At 53.3% G+C, this 18970-nt stretch overlaps 1 protein-coding gene across 4 annotated transcripts in view; it reads left to right on the top strand.

Moving 5' to 3' along the window:
- USP47 (ubiquitin specific peptidase 47) overlaps positions 1–18970 on the top strand; it is a 1494847-nt gene that overhangs the window by 1121848 nt on the left and 354029 nt on the right. The gene's annotated exons all lie outside the window — the stretch shown is intronic.

The following is an 18970-nucleotide window of genomic DNA, read 5'->3' as shown; positions in this document are numbered from 1 at the left end:
CTCCATGCACTCAACGCCGGCCGAAACCACACCTGCTTCCAGGCCACCCCGAAACGGACCCACGGACCCTTCTCCTGCCACACCTGCAGCTTCACCTGCGACAGAACCACCAAACCTCCAAGGACTTGACCCATCCACCTCTGCTGCATACTCCTCAACACCCGCTCCACACGCAAACATGCCGTCGAGCTCTGGGATCTGCTCGACACCTCCGCCCCAGACGTGGCCTTCCTGACCGAGACCTGGCAAATCGACTCCTCAGAGTATGACATCGCCATTGCCATCCCCGACGGCTACAAGATCACCTGCAGGGATCGCGCCAACGGAACCGGAGGAGCAATAGCCATCGTCCACAAGTCCACCCTCAAGGTCGCCACCCATGCAGATGACACCGCCGAACACCTGAACTTCCGGATCCACACCGACCTCAACACCACCCTCAGAGGAACACCTATCTACAGACCACCCAGACTCCATCGCCGACCTCGCCAACACCCACGCACTCGCCTCCACGGACTACATCCTTCTCGGGGACCTGAACTTCCACCTCGAGAACATAGACTACGGCAACTCAGCCACCCTGATCGACAACCTCGGCCTCAAGCAACTAGTCACCGCACCCACCCACACCGCCGGCCACACGCTGGACCCCGTCTTCTCCACAGGCACCCACGTCGCCTTCAACTGGACCGACCACCGCTGCATTCATTTCATCTTCAAGAAACCAACCACGCACCACCGCACTCAACAGCTGCCTCGCCACTGCTGGAGCAAAGTCACCGAAGACCGGCTGATCACCACCCTCGCCCAGAGCCCACCCACCGACCCCACCAACCCAGACGCTGCAGCCCGCAACTTCAGACAGTGGATCTACGACTGCGCCAACACCCTCGCCCCTCTCAAGAAACCCTCCCAACAGCCATGCCAGCTAGAGAGCCACCTGGTTCACCGTCGAGCTCCAGACCTCCAAGCGCGCATGCCGGAAACTGGAGAAAATATGGCTCCACAAACGCACTCCGGACAACCACACAGCCCACAAGGATGCCACCCGCGGACATCACCACCTCATCAGATTAGCCAAGAGATCCTCCTTCAAAGACCGCTTGGACAACAACGCACACGATAGCAAAGAGCTCTTCAGCATCGTAAAGGAACTCTCCAACCCCAGCGCCAACGACTTCCCGCCCTCATAAGAACTGTGCGACTCACTAGCTATCTTCTTCCACCGCAAGATCGCGGACATCCACGACAGCCTTAACACCACAACCGCCCGACTACGCCAGACTCCACGTCCCCTGTGAACACCACCAGCGCCATCCGCCTGACCTCCTGGTCCAGCGTCAACGACGAGACACGCAAGATCTGAAAGAGACACGTTAGTGATAGATTCCTTAGCTTAGAATATCCCCAGGCATCCGACTGGATCCGGAAACTTTTGCGTAGCAGTACCCTTGCGCGTCGGTAGGCGTAGTCTGCGGCTACGCGTCCGTCGTGGGCGCCGTGATGACGTCGTCCGAGTACTTAGACGCCGCCTCCGCGTGCTGACGTCAGTTCTTCTTTTTTCCGCACCAGCAAGCGCAGATCTGGAAAAAGCAGTAACCCGTAGTCAATTTTTGACTAACTTTCTTGGATCTTTTTGATCATTTCTCGAAGTCTTCACGACTCCGATCGGTGCCGTAGGGATGCCTGGTTTCAAGCACTGCGAAGATTGCGACGCACGATGTCGCTCACGGATCCTCACCACCTGTGCCTAACTTGTCTAGGCGTCGACCACGACGACAAGTCCTGCTCCGACTACCGGGCCCTCTCTTCGAAAGCCAGGCGAGAGCGGTCCCGCAGACGACTCGAACTCCGGCAGTCAGTCCCGTGCCGTGAGAGGTCCCGTTCCCCGGGAGGTCGAGGGACAGGTCGCGGGCTCGGAGCCACCACAGTTCCGAGTGTCGGCACCACTCCTCTGGGTCGAAGTCGTCATCAGGTAAGAAGCACAAGAAGTCGAAGAGGTGTCATCGCTCTTCTGACTCCCCTGGATCGTCGCCGGTGGACCTTACGACCCCCCCCGGCGTCGGTCCGTCAGGTATCGCCTCCGGCGCCGTCCTCGGGCAGCGCCTCCCCCGATGCCTCCCTCGCTCCGACGTCGGAACGGCGCCGCTTTCGAAGGCGTTTGGAGATTTTCACTTCTATGTGTCGGCCCCATTGATTGAAAACCCTGAGTATCAGGAGATGGGTGATGAGAAGGATTGGGAGGGGTCTGAGGACCCTCTGACCCAAGCGTGTCAGTCTCAAGAGGACTGGACAGGGGAACTGGGAGAGGCCAGTGGCCTGGACACCTCTCCAGACACTGGTGTTGTCTCCCCTCCTACCGTGGCCTCGGAGGAGGGGGCAACCTATAGTGTGGTGTTGATGAGGGCTGTCAAGGCCTTGGGCCTTGAGCTCCCTGTCGCGGCCGTGAGGACTAACCTCCTCAATGAGGTCCTTAAACCGCGGGCAAGCTCGGCCGAGCCTCTGCTGCCCTTTAATGAGGCCTTGACTGATGTTCTTTTGGGCACTTGGTCCAGGCCCGCTACGGGTTCGCCCGTAGATAGGAACGTGGCCAGACGCCACCGCCCTGCCCCGGGTGTCCCATGTCTCCTGTCCACCCACCCCACTCCCGAGAGTCTGGTCATCCAGGCCTCCAATTCCCAGACCGCATTCCCGTCGGCGCGCCTGATCGGGAATCCAAGAGGTATGAGAATTATGGAAAGAAAATATTCTCCTCCCTTAGTTTGGGACTGCGGTCTACCAACACTGCATGCCTCTTGGACCGCTACACCCACTCTCTGTGGGAGACGGTTGCGGATGTGCTGCCAGCGTATCCGTTGGAGGTACGGGCCAAACTCGGCCAAGCCCTTGTGGAGGGTCGGGATGCAGCCAAATATTCTATCCGGTGTGGGCTGGATAACACCGACTCACTAGGTAGAGCGATGGCAACGACGGTGGCGGTTAGACGCCACGCCTGGTTGAGGTCCGCCAACTTTTCGGCAGATGTTCAAAACACTCTGATGGACATGTCGTTTTATGGCCGTCACCTTTTTGGCGACAAGGCAGACCATGCACTTGAGCGCTTTAAGGACTCCAGGGCTACGGCCAAGTCCTTGGGCCTCTCGGCCCCGCACCAGCAATCGGGTGCCTTTCGCTCCTTTCGTGGCCAAGGAAGGGGCGGTCCCACACTTGCTGCCAGCCACTCGCCACAGACTAACTTCCAGTGCGGTGGCGGCCGTGGAAATCGCGTGGAGGCGGTCGGGGACAACGGCGAGGCCAGTCCACACCTTCCCCGGCAGCATCCGCCTCTAAACCCTCCTAGTCCGTGCTTCTCGGCCCATGTGACGCCAGTGGGGGGCAGGGTTCGCCATCACCACTCTCACTGGCGCACTGTCACTTCGGACAGGTGGGTGCTGCAGATCGTCCGGAGGGGCTACTCCCTCCTCTTCGAGACGACCCCTCAAGCCATGCCACCGCAACACCACCGCGTATCGGGGGATCACTTGCGGCTTCTGCAGGAGGACGTTTTGGCCCTCTTGGCCAAGGGGGCCATCGAGCGCGTTCCTGGGCCAGAAGTAGGACGTGGTTGCTACTCCCACTACTTTCTGGTACCCAAGAAGGGCAAAGGGGGCCTACGCCCTATCTTGGACCTACGGAACATCAACGGCTTCCTCCGGAAGGAGAAGTTCAAGATGCTGACTCTGGCTCAGGTCTTAGCTGCCCTGGACCCAGGAGACTGGATGGTAGCGTTGGACTTGCAGGACGCCTATTTCCACATCCCCGTCCTGCCGGCCCACCGGCGTTACCTGCGGTTCACGGTAGGCCACGAGCACTTTCAGTTTACCGTGCTCCCCTTCGGCCTTACCAGTGCCCCACAGGTGTTCACGAAGGTGATGGCGGTGGTCGCAGCTCATCTGCGCAGGTTAGGGATTTAAGTCTTCCCTTACCTCGACGACTGGTTGTTGAAGGCGGGCTTGCCCCAGACAGTCGTCAGCCACCTCCAGACGACGGCAGACCTCTTGCACCAGCTGGGGTTCTCCATCAATGTGCTGAAGTCACACCTGTGCCCCTCTCAGAAGCTCCTTTTCATCGGAGCGGTTCTTGACTCGGCGCAGTTTCGGGTTTACCCACCCGAACAGCGGGTTCGGGATATACAGGCTCTGATTCCAATCTTCCAGCCTTTATCCCGGGTTTTGGTCAAATTGACGCTGCGGCTTCTGGGGCTCATGGCTTCCTGCATCCTTCTGGTGCATCACGCCCGTTGGCGGATGCGGGCTCTGCAGTGGGACCTGAAGTTTCAGTGGGCCCAGCATCAGGGCAACCTGTCCGACCATGTCCTGATCTCGGAGGGCACTGTGATACAGCTGCAGTGGTGGCTCACGGACCGCGATTGGGTCAGCGGCAGATCCCTCTCCCTTCCCCACCCGGAGCACGTAGTTGTGACGGACGCGTCCCTCCAGGGCTGGGGAGGCCACATGGGAGAGGCGGATATCAGAGGCCTCTGGTCTCCGGCGGAGTCCCAGCTCCATATCAACCTTTTGGAGCTGCGGGCAATTCGTCTAGCACTGAAGGCATTCCTCCCCTCTGTCCGAGGGAGTGTAGTGCAGGTGTTCACGGACAACACCACCGCCATGTGGTACTGCAACAAACAGGGCGGGGTGGGGTCGTGGACCCTATGCCAGAAGGATCTGCTCCTCTGGCAATGGCTGGAACATCTGGGCGTGACTCTGGTGGTTCAACACCTGGCAGGTTCTCTGAACGCCAGGGCGGACGAACTCAGCCGCCGCTGCATGATGGATCACGAATGGCGTCTGAACTCGGATGTGGCGCAAGGTCTCTTTCTGCAGTGGGGAGAGCCTTGGTTAGATCTATTCGCCACCGAAGAGAACCCGCAATGTCATCAGTTCTGCGCGTTGGAATTTCCAAGGCGGCACTCGCTCGGAGACGCTTTTCGTCGTGAGTGGAGTTGCAGTCTGTTGTACGCCTTTCCGCCTATACCACTTCTGCCCAGAGTGCTGAAGAAGATCAGGCGCGACCGGGCACAAGTCATCCTTGTGGCTCCGGACTGGGCACGAAGGTACTGGTATTCCGAGCTACTCAGTATGTCAGTCGATTCCCCCGGTTCGTCTGCCTCTTCAGGAGGACCTTCTGTCGCAGCAGCAGGGGACGGTCCTCCACCCGAACCTGTCCAGTCTCCACCTCCATGCTTGGAGATTGACCGGCGACAGTTGAGGCCATTTGACTTGCCTCCTGAAGTCTGTAACATCATTCTGGCAGCCAGGCGTCCCTCCACAAAGTCGGTATACGCCTGCATGTGGAACAGATTTGTGGCATGGTGCACACCAAAGGCTGTGGATCCGCTCTCTGCCCCTCTTTCTGAGGTTCTTCTCTTCCTTCTTTCTCTTGCCCAGCAGTGCTCTGCTCTGGGCACTATCAAGGGCTATCTTTCTGCCCTTTCAGCCTTCTTAAGGCTGCCTGATCAACCATCTTTGTTCAAGTCCCCTATTGTTAATCGATTCCTGAAAGGCATCACACAGACGTTTCCACCTGTTCCCTTTGTGATGCCTCAGTGGGACTTGAACTTGGTTCTTACATTTCTGATGTGCGCTCCCTTCGAGCCGCTCCACAACTGTCCTCTTGGCCTTCTTACTTTGAATACCGCCTTCCTGGTAGCCATCACCTCTGCCAGGAGAGTGAGTGAGCTCCTGGCTCTATCCTGTAAACCTCCTTTCCTTTCAGTCCATCCGGACAAGGTTGTGTTGCGGACAATGCCTTCTTTCCTACCCAAAATAATCAAGGCCTTCCACATTGGGCAATCCATCACCTTGCCCACCTTCTTTCCGCCTCCGCATCCCTCGAGAGAGGAAGAGACCCAAAACGTGCGCTTTCATTCTAGCTGGATCGCACACGCCAGTTCCGGGTGGATGACCAACTCTTTGTTGGTTACGTGGGCGCTAAGAAGGGGAAAGCGGTACACAAGCGGACCATCTTGCGGTGGATCATCTTGTGTATCCAGGCGTGTTACTCCTTGGCAAAGAAGGAACCCCCTGTTGGGCTGAGGGCTCATTCCACTCGACCCACAGCGACTACAACTGCCTTGGGTCGAGGTGTGCCCTTGCAGGACATTTGCCAGGCGGCTACGTGGGCCTCGCTGCACACGTTTGCAAGACACTATTGCCTGGACAGCCAAGTCCGGAGGGATGGCTTCTTTGGCCGTTCCGTCCTCCAGGACTTTCTGGTGTGATTATTGGTTTGCAGACCCACCACCGGGGTTGGTATTGCTGGGGTAACTATTCTAAGGTAAGGAATCTATCACTAACGTGTCTCTTTCAGATGCACAAGTTACTACTTGTGGAACGATATATCTGTAAGAGACATTAGTTAGTGATAGATTCCTTACCTACCCACCCATCCTCCCCGTTCTGCGAACCGATATCTAGGGTTAAGGTCATCCCCTTTCAGGGCCCTAGTTTCAAGGCAACACTGTTGGTTTTTAGCATAGATCTGCGTTTCTGGCGCGAAAAGCTGTGTCTAAGAACGGACGTCAGCACGCGGAGGCGGCGTCTAAGTACTCCGACGACGTCATCACGGGGCCCACAACGCCGACGACTGACGCGGAGCCGCAGACTACGCCTTACGGGCAAAGGTACTGCTACACAAATGTTTCCGGATCCAGTCTGACGCCTGGGGATATTCTAAGGTAAGGAATCTATCACCAACTAATGTCTCTTACAGATATATCGTTACACAAGTAGTAGCTTGTGCATCATGAACTCCTCCACTCAGGATCTCCGTCAGACCCGTGCCCACACCACGTATTCAACAAAGCAGACGCAGCCATCGCACCCCAACTACGGAAGGTCATCCACATCTCCTTCGAAACAGCGACATTCCCGGAAAGTTGAAAGCACGCCGAAATAAACGCCCTCCTCAAGAAGCCCAAGGCAGACCCCAAGGACCTCAAGAACTTCCGGCCTATCTCCCTGCTCCCGTTCCCGGCAAAGGTGATCAAGAAAATCGTCAACGGGCAATTGGCCCGCCACCTGGAAGACGACAACATCTTCTACCCGTCCCAGTCCGGATTCAGACGAAACCACAGCACTGAGACAGCCCTCATCGTCGCCACAGACGATATCAGGCGCTAACTAGACAACGGCGAAACATCAGCCCTCATCTTCCTGGAACTGTTGGCGTCCCTCGACACGGTCTGCCATCGCGCTCTAAAGATATGCCTCCTAGAAGCCGAAATCCAAGAGAGGGATCTTGACTGGACCACGTCCTTCCTCTCCGGCAGAACCCACAGCGTCCACCTCCCGCGCTTCCGATCCGAAGCCACGACATCATCTGCGGAGTCCCCCAGGGCTCATCCCTCAGCCCAACGCTGTTCAACATCTACATGGCCCCCCTCGCACTAGTGGCCCGCGATCACGACCTCCACATCCTCTCCTACGCCGACGACACTCCCAAGGACCCAAACACCACCAAAACCAACCTCCATGAGGGAATGAAGGCGTCGCCGACTGGATGAGGAGCAGCCGTCTGAAGCTGAACTCGGACAAGATGGAGGTACTCATCCTCGGACCCACACTCTCAGCCTGGTACGACTCCTGGTGGCCGACGACACTGGAAACAGCACCAACACCCACCGACCATGCACGCAACCTAGGATTCATCCTTAACTCCTTCTTCTCCATGGCTAAGCAGGTAAACGCCGTCTCCTCCTCCTGCTACAACACCTTCCGCATGCTCCGCAGAATCTACAAGTGGATCCCGACCGAAACAAGAACGGTGACACAGGCCCACGTCAGCAGGAGACTGGACTACTGCAACGCACTCTAGGCAAGAATCCCAGCCAAACACCTATGACGACTACAACGCATCCAAAACGCCTCCGCCCGACTGATCGTCAACGTCCCCCACCGCAGCCACATCACCCCCCACCTGAGAGACCTACACTGGCTCCCCGTCGACAAGAGGATCACCTTCAAGCTCCTCACTCCTCACCCTCGCTTTGCCCTCCAGCCGAGTGGTCGCTCCCCTTCCTCCCTGGTGCACTGTGGTATCGTTATTCAGCTTCTGTGTGCCCTCATTACTGCCTGCAGTCTGCACCGCTTGCCGCCTTGCATATTTGACATTGTGAAAGCGCGTTTGTGTCTGTGTTTACATAATTGCTGTTTTTGTGCATTCCGCCCCAAGCGCTCCGCTCCGCTGACCCCTCCGCTGCCATTTTGATCGTTGTTGTCCTCCTTCGTGGCCCGCCCCGCCTCCCAGCTGAGACGCCCTCCCACTGCCTTGATAGAGCGCTCCGTGTCTAGAACGCGCTGTGACTCGCTTTGCCCTCCAGCCGAGTGGTCGCTCCCCTGCCTCCCTGGTGCACTGTGGTATCGTTATTCAGCTTCTGTGTGCCCTCATTACTGCCTGCAGTCTGCACCGCTTGCCGCCTTGCATATTTGACATTGTGAAAGCGCGTTTGTGTCTGTGTTTACATAATTGCTGTTTTTGTGCATTCCGCCCCAAGCGCTCCGCTCCGCTGACCCCTCCGCTGCCATTTTGATCGTTGTTGTCCTCCTTCGTGGCCCGCCCCGCCTCCCAGCTGAGACGCCCTCGCCCCTCCCCCCCCACTATCCACATATGACAGTAGTTCCCGCGCGCAGCGTTCACGCGCAGCGACCGCGCCCAACCCGCCCCGAAGGTGCGCCAAAGGTAAGCCCGTCTACGCCCGTCCGTGCCTGGACCGCGCCCAGCGCCAGACCCCCTGCCCCTCGCGCTGCCCAGCCCCCCCGCATTACCTACGATGCCGCCGCCCTCCTAGCCCTTAACCCCGGTCGCGCCCCCAACTGCGTTCAAGCCGCTCCTGGACGCACCCATGGACCTTTCTCATGCTACTCCTGCAAATTCAGCGGCACCGACAACATCTCCGCTACAACCACACATCAGACTCCCGACCCCAACCACTTACAATGCATCCTTCTCAACACCCGATCGGTCCACAGGCACGCCATTGACCTATGGAATCTACTAGACACCATTTCTCCGGACATCGCCTTCCTTACGGAAACATGGATGAACGCTTCCTCCGCACCAGACATCACCATTGCCATCCCTGAAGACTATAAGATCACTCGCAAAGACCGCACCAGCCACACAGGAGGAGGAATCGCTATCGTCCATAAGAAATCCATCCGCATCTCAACCAGCTCTGACGCCAACCTCGCCAACTCCAAACACCTTCACTTCCAGATCCACATCGACCCCAAAACCACACTCCGAGGCACTCTCCTCTACAGACCACCAGGACCCCGCGCAAAATTCAGTGAAGACATCACGGACTTCATCACTCCACACGCGCTCCCCTCCAAAGAATACATCCTTCTGGGAGACCTCAACTTTCACCTTGAAAATATCAACGACCGCAACACCGCCACCCTCGTGGACAACCTCGCCAACCTCGGACTTAAACAACTAGTCACTTCCCCCACCCACATCGCAGGTCACACACTCGACCCCATCTTCACATCCAGCAATCATGTCTCCTTCGGCCACACCACGGACCTCCTCTGGACTGACCACAGCTGCATTCACTTCACCTACAACAAACCAAAACCCAACATCCACCTCCAACCCACCCTGCAAAGAAACTGGAACAAAATCACCACGGACCAAATCTCCGCATCGCTCCTTCAAAACTCCCCAGCCCCCTCTTCTAACGCCAACGAAGCCGCCGCTAACCTCACCCTATGGTTATCCAACACCGCCGACACCTTAGCACCACTGAAAAAACGGCAAAGCAAACCTGGCAGCAAGAAGGCCTCATGGTTCAACGATGATCTCAAGAAGTCCAAGAAACTCTGCCGCTCCCTTGAAAAGGCCTGGAAAAAAGACCCAACCACCAGCACCAAGGTCGCCTTCAAAAACGCCACCCGCACGCACCACCAACTGATCCGAAAAGCCAAGAAAACAGCATTCAAGGATCGACTTGACAACAACGCCCACAACAGCAAGGAACTTTTCAACATCGTCAAGGAATTTTCCAATCCCTCGGCCAACTCCAACGACATCACCCCCTCTCAAACCCTCTGCGACTCCCTAGCATCATTTTTCCACAACAAGATTGCAGACATCCACAACAGCTTTGACAACCAACCCGGAAATCAACCCACCCTACCATTTGCTGATCATCTTCCCCCCGTGAACATTCTCAACGACTGGAACCCAATCTCCGCTGAGGACACCATCCGTCTGATGAATTCAATCCACTCAGGATCCCCCACAGACCCATGCCCTCACCACATCTTCAACAAAGCAAACTCCGTCATAGCTCCACACCTCAGAGACGTCATCAACTGCTCCTTCAATTCCGCCACCTTCCCGGAAGACTGGAAACACGCTGAACTCACCGCCCTTCTGAAAAAACCAACAGCGGACCCCACCGAACTCAAAAATTACCGCCCCATCTCGCTTCTCCCATTCCCGGCCAAAGTCATCGAGAAAGCTGTCAACAACCAGCTCGCCACCTTCCTCGAAGCCAACAAATCCCTCGACCCCTCACAATCTGGCTTCCGAGCAAAACACAGCACTGAGACCGCCCTCATCGCAGCAACAGACGACATTCGAACGCTACTAGACAATGGAGACACAGTCGCCCTCATCCTCCTCGACCTCTCCGCAGCCTTTGACACAGTCTGCCACAGCACCCTTCTACAACGCCTCTATAACATCGGAATCCAAGGAAAAGCACTTGAATGGATCACCTCGTTCCTCACCGGAAGAACCCAGAGAGTCCGCCTTCCTCCATTCAAGTCCGAGGCCTCTGAAGTCATCTGCGGCGTACCACAAGGATCCTCACTCAGTCCCACCCTCTTCAACGTATACATGAGCTCCCTCGCGGCCATCGCACGCCAACACAACCTCAACATCATCTCTTACGCGGACGACACTCAACTGATCCTCTCTCTCACCAATGACCCCAGCACCGCCAAAACTAACCTACACGAAGGTATGAAAGAAGTTGCCGAGTGGATGAAACAAAGCCGTCTGAAACTGAACTCAGACAAAACAGAAGTCCTCATCTTAGGTACATCCCCCTCTGCATGGGACGATTCCTGGTGGCCGGATGCCCTCGGAAAAGCACCCATCCCGACAGACCACGCACGGAACCTAGGCGTCATCCTGGATTCTTCACTCTCAATGAACAGACAAGTCAGCGCCGTATCCTCTTCCTGCTTCAACATCCTTCGCATGCTCAGAAAAACATTTCGCTGGATCCCCTCCCCATACAAGGAAAACAGTCACCCACGCTCTGGTCACAAGCCGACTGGACTACGGAAACACCCTCTACGCGGGCACTACCGCAAAACTCCAGAAGAAACTCCAACGAATCCAAAACGCCTCAGCCAGGCTCATATTAGACCTCCCACGCAACGAACGCATCACTGGTCACCTTAAAGACCTCCACTGGCTACCCGTCAATAAGAGGATCACTTTCCGATTGCTTACCCACGCACACAAATCACTCTACAACATCGGACCAGACTGCCTCAACTCACGACTGTCCTTCTACACCCCCTCCCGCCAACTACGTTCCTCCAACCAAGCCCTCGCCATTGTACCTCGCATCAACAAGACCACCATGGGAGGCAGATCCTTCTCATACCTGGCTGCTAAAACATGGAACTCACTCCCCGCTTACCTTCGCCTTACCCAGAACCACCTAGCGTTCAGAAAGCAACTTAAAACGTGGATATTCGACAAGTAATCATCCTCCCCTTCCTAAGCGCCTTGAAACCCTCTGGGTATGTAGTGCGCTATACAAATCCTATGACTTGACTTGACTTGACAAAGCACTCCACAACGCCGGACCAGCCAACCTCAACAGCAGACTCAGCTTCTACACCCCCACCCGCCAGCTCCCTTCCGCCAGCCTCGCCCTCGCTGCTGTCCCCCGCATCCAACAAGCGACCTCCGGCAGCAGATCCTTCTCCCACCTCGCCGCCAAGACCTGGAACACCCTCCCTACCCACATACGGCAGACCCAAGACCTACTCGCCTTCAGAAGACTCCTCAAGACCTGGCTCTTCAAGCAGTAGCAAAACCCCCTCCCATCAGCGCCTTGAGACCTTCATGGGTAAGTAGTGTGCTTTACAAGTACTCTGAGTGATATGGTTCCCCTGAGTGATATTTGCTCACAAAACAGGGAGACTGGCAGACCTTGATCACCAATCTTGTTCACAACATGCAGAAGGTGTGCTGAGCTTCTCCACAATGATGTACTGTTCCAGTTTGAAAGTTTTGGGAGGCCCATGCTCCCCTCTATATAATCTATTGTCAGACATAAATGAGATTTAGTGTCTTAGTCTTTGAAGTTTATTTTGTGGGGACTGCCTACTTTGAAGTGCCCAGTACTATTTCCTGCAAAAGGTTACCAAGTCCCTCAGCCCAACTCTTAAGGATTCCTTTATCAACCCCAGATGTACTAAGGCCCTACTGACCAGTGTCAAAGAGCCCTTTTGATGTACACAGGATAGTCTGGCTTTTCCTTTCTCGAATATGGGTTCCACCCAGCTCTCAGGAATGTAGCAGTCTACAAATGTTCCTCAAGACTATTTGGTACACCCAGTTTGCCAGAACACCTTCAACCCCAATCAGATTTGGTAAGTGATTGACAGGCCATGGCAAAACCAGCTATTCAGTCTGGTCTAGACACAGCTAACTTTGGTTGCCGAAGCCATGGAACTTGTGTCTCACTTTAGAGCCGCACATGACTGAGGTTCAGGATTCTCTCAGGAAGTCCAATCTACTCCCTTTTGATACTTCATGCCTCTTCAAAGCCAAGACCGAATCTGTTATGAAGAGATTCAAAGAAAGCAAGAGGACTGCAAGATTTCGCAGCCCCCATATGCAGCAGTTACCCCTGATTTAAGAAGTTATTTGCTTTTCAAGGGGGGTTTCCTTTAAACAACAGCATACTAACCCTCTCAGCAAGCAATACCAAGGCCATGGCATATGAAGAATGAATCCCCTTCCACTCCCACCACTCTCTTCCTCATATTTCTCCCCTACCACCGAATGAAAGCAGCCGTAGTTCCCTCATGAACACAGGGCACCAGTTAGAAGACGAGTATCCTCCTTTGCATAGATCTAGCAGTTTATCCTTTCATTCAAAAAGAACAATTGATGCACAGAATGCAGCTCAATGTCATACATTCACCCCAGTACAGAGATCCGGGCCTAAATCCATCGTTTTTTTGCTCAACATGCCATTCCAGTTTGGACCCAGCCATATGCATATCGGTCTTGACCCAGCGCCCAATGGGATCAGTTCAGCCCAAACTGCCAGGCCAGGTCCTCCATGGACTGGAAACAAGCATCCTAAGCTTAGCCCGAAACGAGTCCCAGGATGGTTGTTTCCAGTCCAGGGAAGACATGGCTTGGCAGTTCGGGCTGGACTGTTCCCATGAGGCACAGGGTTAAGACTGATTTGCATATAGCTGTGTCTGATGTAGGGTGGCAAAGGGGGCTAAAGAATGAGGATGGATTCAACCCAGATCTGTGACTGGGGGTGAGTGTTTGAAAGGTTTCAACACTCCGTCATCTCCTTGTCTTTGCTTAGTCCATCCTTTCATACCAATGGGTCCTAAAAGATATGGAGGGGGGGATATGATCTACTCTTTTAGCAGGCACCTCCACCTATTTCTCCTTTCCTTCTGTCCTTCTACCCATTCACCTTCAAATCCTACAACAGGAGGAAAGTTTTTCTACGCAAAGAGGCAGTGGAGGTGGTGCCAGAGCAAGAATGGGGCAAGCAGTGCTACTCCCGGTGCTTCCTGGTCCCGAAGGAGAACGGCATTCTCTGTCCTCTGCTAGACCTCCAGGTTTTGAACTGTTCCTCAAGAACAAGAAGTGCATAATGCTGTGCATGGCTTAGATGATACTTGCCCTGGAAAATGGAGACTAAATGGTGTCTGTTGAAGGTTACGTACTTTCATATACTAATTCTGTAATTGCACAGAAAGTACCTTTGCTTCACAATAGGATCTACCCAGTACCAGTTAGCAGCCCTCTTCCGTTTACACTAATTTCAGTGCCACAAGTTTACATGAAGGTAATGGTGATTGCAGCCCATCTCTGATGATCAGGAATCCCTGCATTCCCTTACTTTGATGTCTGGGTCTTTAAAGCCAGCTATTCAGAGAAGGTCTCGTACTACCTTCAAGTCACAGCGAACTTGCTGTTTGACCAGTGATATTTTCATAAACAAGCCCAAATCTCACCTTGCACCCTCTCGGCGCATTTTTTGGGGGAGTTCTTTGTAAACAGATTTTATTGCATTTTTACATCTAACCATGTATTGCAGCAATTGGCGCATCTTGATGCTTGGGATACTCAAACTCTTCAAGATCATATTCATCTAATTTATAGGTTAGTAACACGTATTCATATACATCGTACATGCTTACTGATGGAGAGTCTGGCATTACACATCTTTGACAACCAGCTGTCCATGTCTTCAACGGTTTGTGATCAGACATTCACAAAGTCAAATCTTATCCCTCCCAACCAACCCCTCCCCCGTCTGTCTCTGCCTCGTTTATCTTTACTGTCAAACATGCTTCGGGCTACAGCATTACGGTGCCTATATCTTCAGAGCCAGTCCTGTCCTAACTCCGTCCCCGAGGAGGTCTCATTACCGACCTCTGCCTGCATCTCTCCTCTCAGCCCATCTTGTTCATAGGGCAGTACAGGACACCACATCTAGTCGAGCCTTTCTCCCTTCACATAGAATTCAAGAAATTAAGGCTAGGGTTCATTGTTTCGTAATGGAGCGCATGTGCCAGTCCACACACCTGGTAGCTTCCAACGTTCTGTTGGTCACAAATACTGGCATATGTGGACCTTTCAATGGTCTCTCCATGGACGGTGTTTCCAACCTGGCAGAGATCTTCAGAGTTCCATTACAATCTCCTAGGGCACTGTGACAGATTTGGTTTCACGGAGTGTGTTCCATTGCCCACAGACAGTGGCTACAGTTATCATGGATGCCTGCACCGTAGGGTGGGGAGTTGTCTTAGAGGAACAGTAGATCAGAGACCTTTATTCTCCAGGGGAGATGAGGCTTCACATCAGCCTGCTGGAGTTACCAGTTATCTCTAGCTCTAAAAGCCTTTCTGCCTTCCCTTTGCAGTCAGTCTAACCAGATCTTGAATTACTGTATGACATCGATATGGTGCATCAACAAGTAGGGAGGGGTAGGTTTTTATATTGTCTACCGGGAAGCTATGCCGCTCTGGCCCTGGGCTGAGAGCTATCAGATCTGGCTGTTGTATTCAATGTACGTGCAGACAGCATCAGTTGGTGTCATCTTTCTGACCACAAGTGGCCTCTTCATCTTGAAGTAGTCAACCACATCTTCAGTCTCTGGGGGATGCTTTTTGTGGATCTCTTTACCACTCAACAGAACACTTCCCACCAGAAATTCTGTGTCCTCCAGTATCTGTTACATGGAGCTTTGGAGAATGTGTTTCACTTGCAGTGAAAATTTCCCTTTCAATAAGCTTTTCTTCCCATCTCCATAATTCCTTAGGTCTTGAGGAAGTTACGCCTTGACCAGGCTCCATTCATTCTGATAGCCCCAGATTAGCTAAGAAGTTTGTGATTTTCAGACCGAACACACCTCACTCTATGCCCCCTGCCCGTCTCCTTCACAGGGTAGACATCCATTCGCAAATGCAGAGGCAGTTTCTGCACCCCATCCTCCAGGGTCTCCACCATCATGGCTGGAGATTGAGCGGAATTACCAGATTTTTTTTTAACCTCCTAAAGTGGTGGATGTTATTCTTTGTGCCCGCAGACAATCTATCAAAATGGTGTATTCTGGAAGATGCGGAGGTGGTCCATGGGTAATTCGGTAGGCCTTTTTCAGGCCTGATTATCTGACATCTTATGATCTGCCCTTTTACTAGCTCAACAAGGGTGGGCAGGAGGCCCAGTTAAGGGCTACTTATTGTTTTATCAACCTCCTGGACCAAGTGTCTTTTTCAAGTCTCATGTAGACGTGATATTTTTGAAGGGTATCACAAACCAGTTTCACCCCGGCCATTCATAATGGCACAATGGGACTTGAATCGTGTTCTCGCTTTTTTAATGAATTCCCCATTGGAGCCATTGCACAGTTGTCTATTGCGACTGCTTACTTTCAAAACTGTTTTTCTTATTGCCATCATGTCAGGAAGTGTCAAGACTCCCTTCACTACTTTCTTCGCTGAAAAGCTGGTTCTCAGACCAGGGCTGCTTTCCTGTCTAAGGTGGTTACACCCTTATTATGTATACCGATCCATGACTCTGCCAGTCTTCTTTCCTCCTCCATATCCTAAAAAAGAGGAGAGGCTCCACAGAATGAACCTGAAAAAAGAAGTCTACTTCTACATAGACAGGGCAAGAGTTTAGAATTGAGGACCACTTATTCATCAGTTATGTATGCAAGATGAAGGGCAAAGCAGTCCACAAAAGGACATTTTCACGATGGATCATCTTCTTCATCAAAAATGTGTTTTGTCGTGACTCGCAACGAACCACCAGCGGGCATCAAGGTATACTCCTCCAGCGCAAATTCTTCTACATAGGCACTGGTCAGAGGGGTTTGCAAACATTTGCACGGCAGCTGTTTAGCCTTCTCTCCACACTTTTGAAAAACATTATGGCTTGTACTCTGAAGTGCGAAAGGAAGGCCACTTTGCATGATGAATACTCCCGGATTTCTTAGTATAGCCAGCCATGCATCCACCTCCTGAACGGTTACTGCTTGGGGAATCTATTCAAAAGGAGAGGAATCTTCGAATATCACCTTTTGAATATCCAGGACGTCAGTCTGAATCTGGAAACTTTTCAATAACTCTCCACACCGGTAGGGGAGTGCGGGCTCCATTCCAGCACTATAAACAGTGCCCACTACATCCATAAAACACATCTGCTCTGCACTGATGTCATCCATTTTTTAACTGCCCTTTGAGGCAGAGAATGATGTAGGAAGAATCGAATGCACTGCAATTTGTGGAAATTACAGATTTGGGACCTTATTTAGTAACCAGTCATGAAATAGGAAGGGGGTGGGTCAGAGAGGAATCCTCAGGTAAGTAGAGTATTCATCAAAAAGATAGTAACCAAAGGTAAGGAACTTTTTTATATGAGCTGGTTTACTCCAGCAGGGCTCAGATCATCAGAGTGACAGTGTCTTGTTGGCCTGCAAACAAAATGCTTGTCATAGTCCTCATACAGTGGCATGGGAAAGCACTCAAGCATATTTGCTTAGTAAGCCAAGCTGTTCCAAAACGTGTGCTTTGCACATAGGAAGTGCAATGTCTCCTTTGGACTTAGTCAGACCAGCGATCAAGCGGAGTCATTTAATTGCGGTCTTGTTAATTCTGAAAGAAAACTGCAAGGAATTCCAGTGAGTTGTTTCAGTTCACCATCTCATCATTGTAGGAGAGTAGGGTCTGCAATCCTATGATCACCCAGATTTTTTGCTTTTGTTTCACTGGTTTACGACTTTCTCTGGCTGTGGGCCTGCTAATCAGACCCACAGCCTGGCTGTTCTCTTTCTAAATTACGATATGTACCCTAGGTGCATTTACCAATTGGTACTGGGCCACCTTATCAGACCCCGTAACGCAGGGCATAGGTGTACCCAGGGCCGCCAGGGGCTGCAGCATGTATTATGCCACCCCTGGCTGGCCTCCTAAATTTGACACAACTGGCTGCATGACAGCTGGGGCGAAGTCGTGTAATCACACTTTGCTTTAGGTATAGTAGCTCTATATCTAACCGTACAATGGACACCCGAGTTCCTATCAGTCACTCCTATGGCAGGCCTTAACAATCCTGAAGGCAGAGTGCGTGGGCTCGTGTGAGCTAGGTTCAGGCCCGAGCCGAGCCCGGTTGCAGCTTGCGGAATCAAGACCCAATAGCTGTTCCATGATAACGCGTACCATATCGGTAACTCCGGTGTCGCGCTATCAAGGCATGTCGAGTAAGGTGTCATACGAATCGGGGTGCTCCCCTCTCACCAATTCTGGCGATGAGGTTAGCATCCCACCCTTCTAGAGGGACACAACATGTACGTAACTGTGAACCCCGGTTAAAGTTAACTGAAGCCTCAGCTCCACAAAATGGATGCTGCCACCACAGACACGAGTCTGACCTCCTGCTGCTGGGAGTCCTTCCAGCGAGGAGCACTTGGACAAAGGGTTTCCTGTCGAGGGCGGTGTTCGCACCGTCCCAGACAGGGTTTGTGTATTCTGGGTAGGTAGGGCTTTGGCGAGAAGGTGACTGCGGAGTGGCACCCCGGTGCTCACTGCGCATCTGCCGGTTAGAACCAGTTCCAGGGGCGACAGCCCTGGCCTGGGGAAAGCCCGGCAGGGGAGAGGGGTGTAACTACCCCCTTCCTGGTCCCACCCTTAGGGCAGGACCTAGTCATGTACCCACCCCTTTCTTTAGAATAAAGACCGGAGCGGGGACCCTTCCAAATTAGATCATCTTTGATTCAAGAACTACTTTCTACGAAAGGACATTCAAGACTCTTCTCAAGATTTCTCCCTTGTGACTAAGGAGTAGTCACCCTGCATCAGCGGGCACCAACTAAGAACTCTGCGGTTTGCTGTAAGTCCTTCCTCAAGGAATCCGACGGCCCAGCTCGACGAGAACCGGCTTCCCTGGCACCTCTGACCTCTACCCACGTCATCAGCTCAGCTGTGATCTGTGGGTGCGACGAGACCTCGAGGGACCGGCCATCATCAGAACCTGCACGCTCTTAAAAACCAGCACGACCATCGAGGTAACTCTCTGGTGAGTGCTCTGGGGTCCGAGAAGCCCCGACCCTGAGCCGCTCCAGCACCGAAGTGCAGTCTCCCAGCATCTCCACGATCTGCGTGGGGCCCTTCTGCTCGCTGCTCAGCCTGTT

This window comes from Lissotriton vulgaris, chromosome 2_1, assembly GCF_964263255.1.
Source record: "Lissotriton vulgaris chromosome 2_1, aLisVul1.2, whole genome shotgun sequence".
Taxonomy (NCBI): domain Eukaryota; kingdom Metazoa; phylum Chordata; class Amphibia; order Caudata; family Salamandridae; genus Lissotriton; species Lissotriton vulgaris.
Note: the sequence above shows the minus strand (reverse complement) of the source record. Positions and strands in the feature narration are given on the sequence as shown.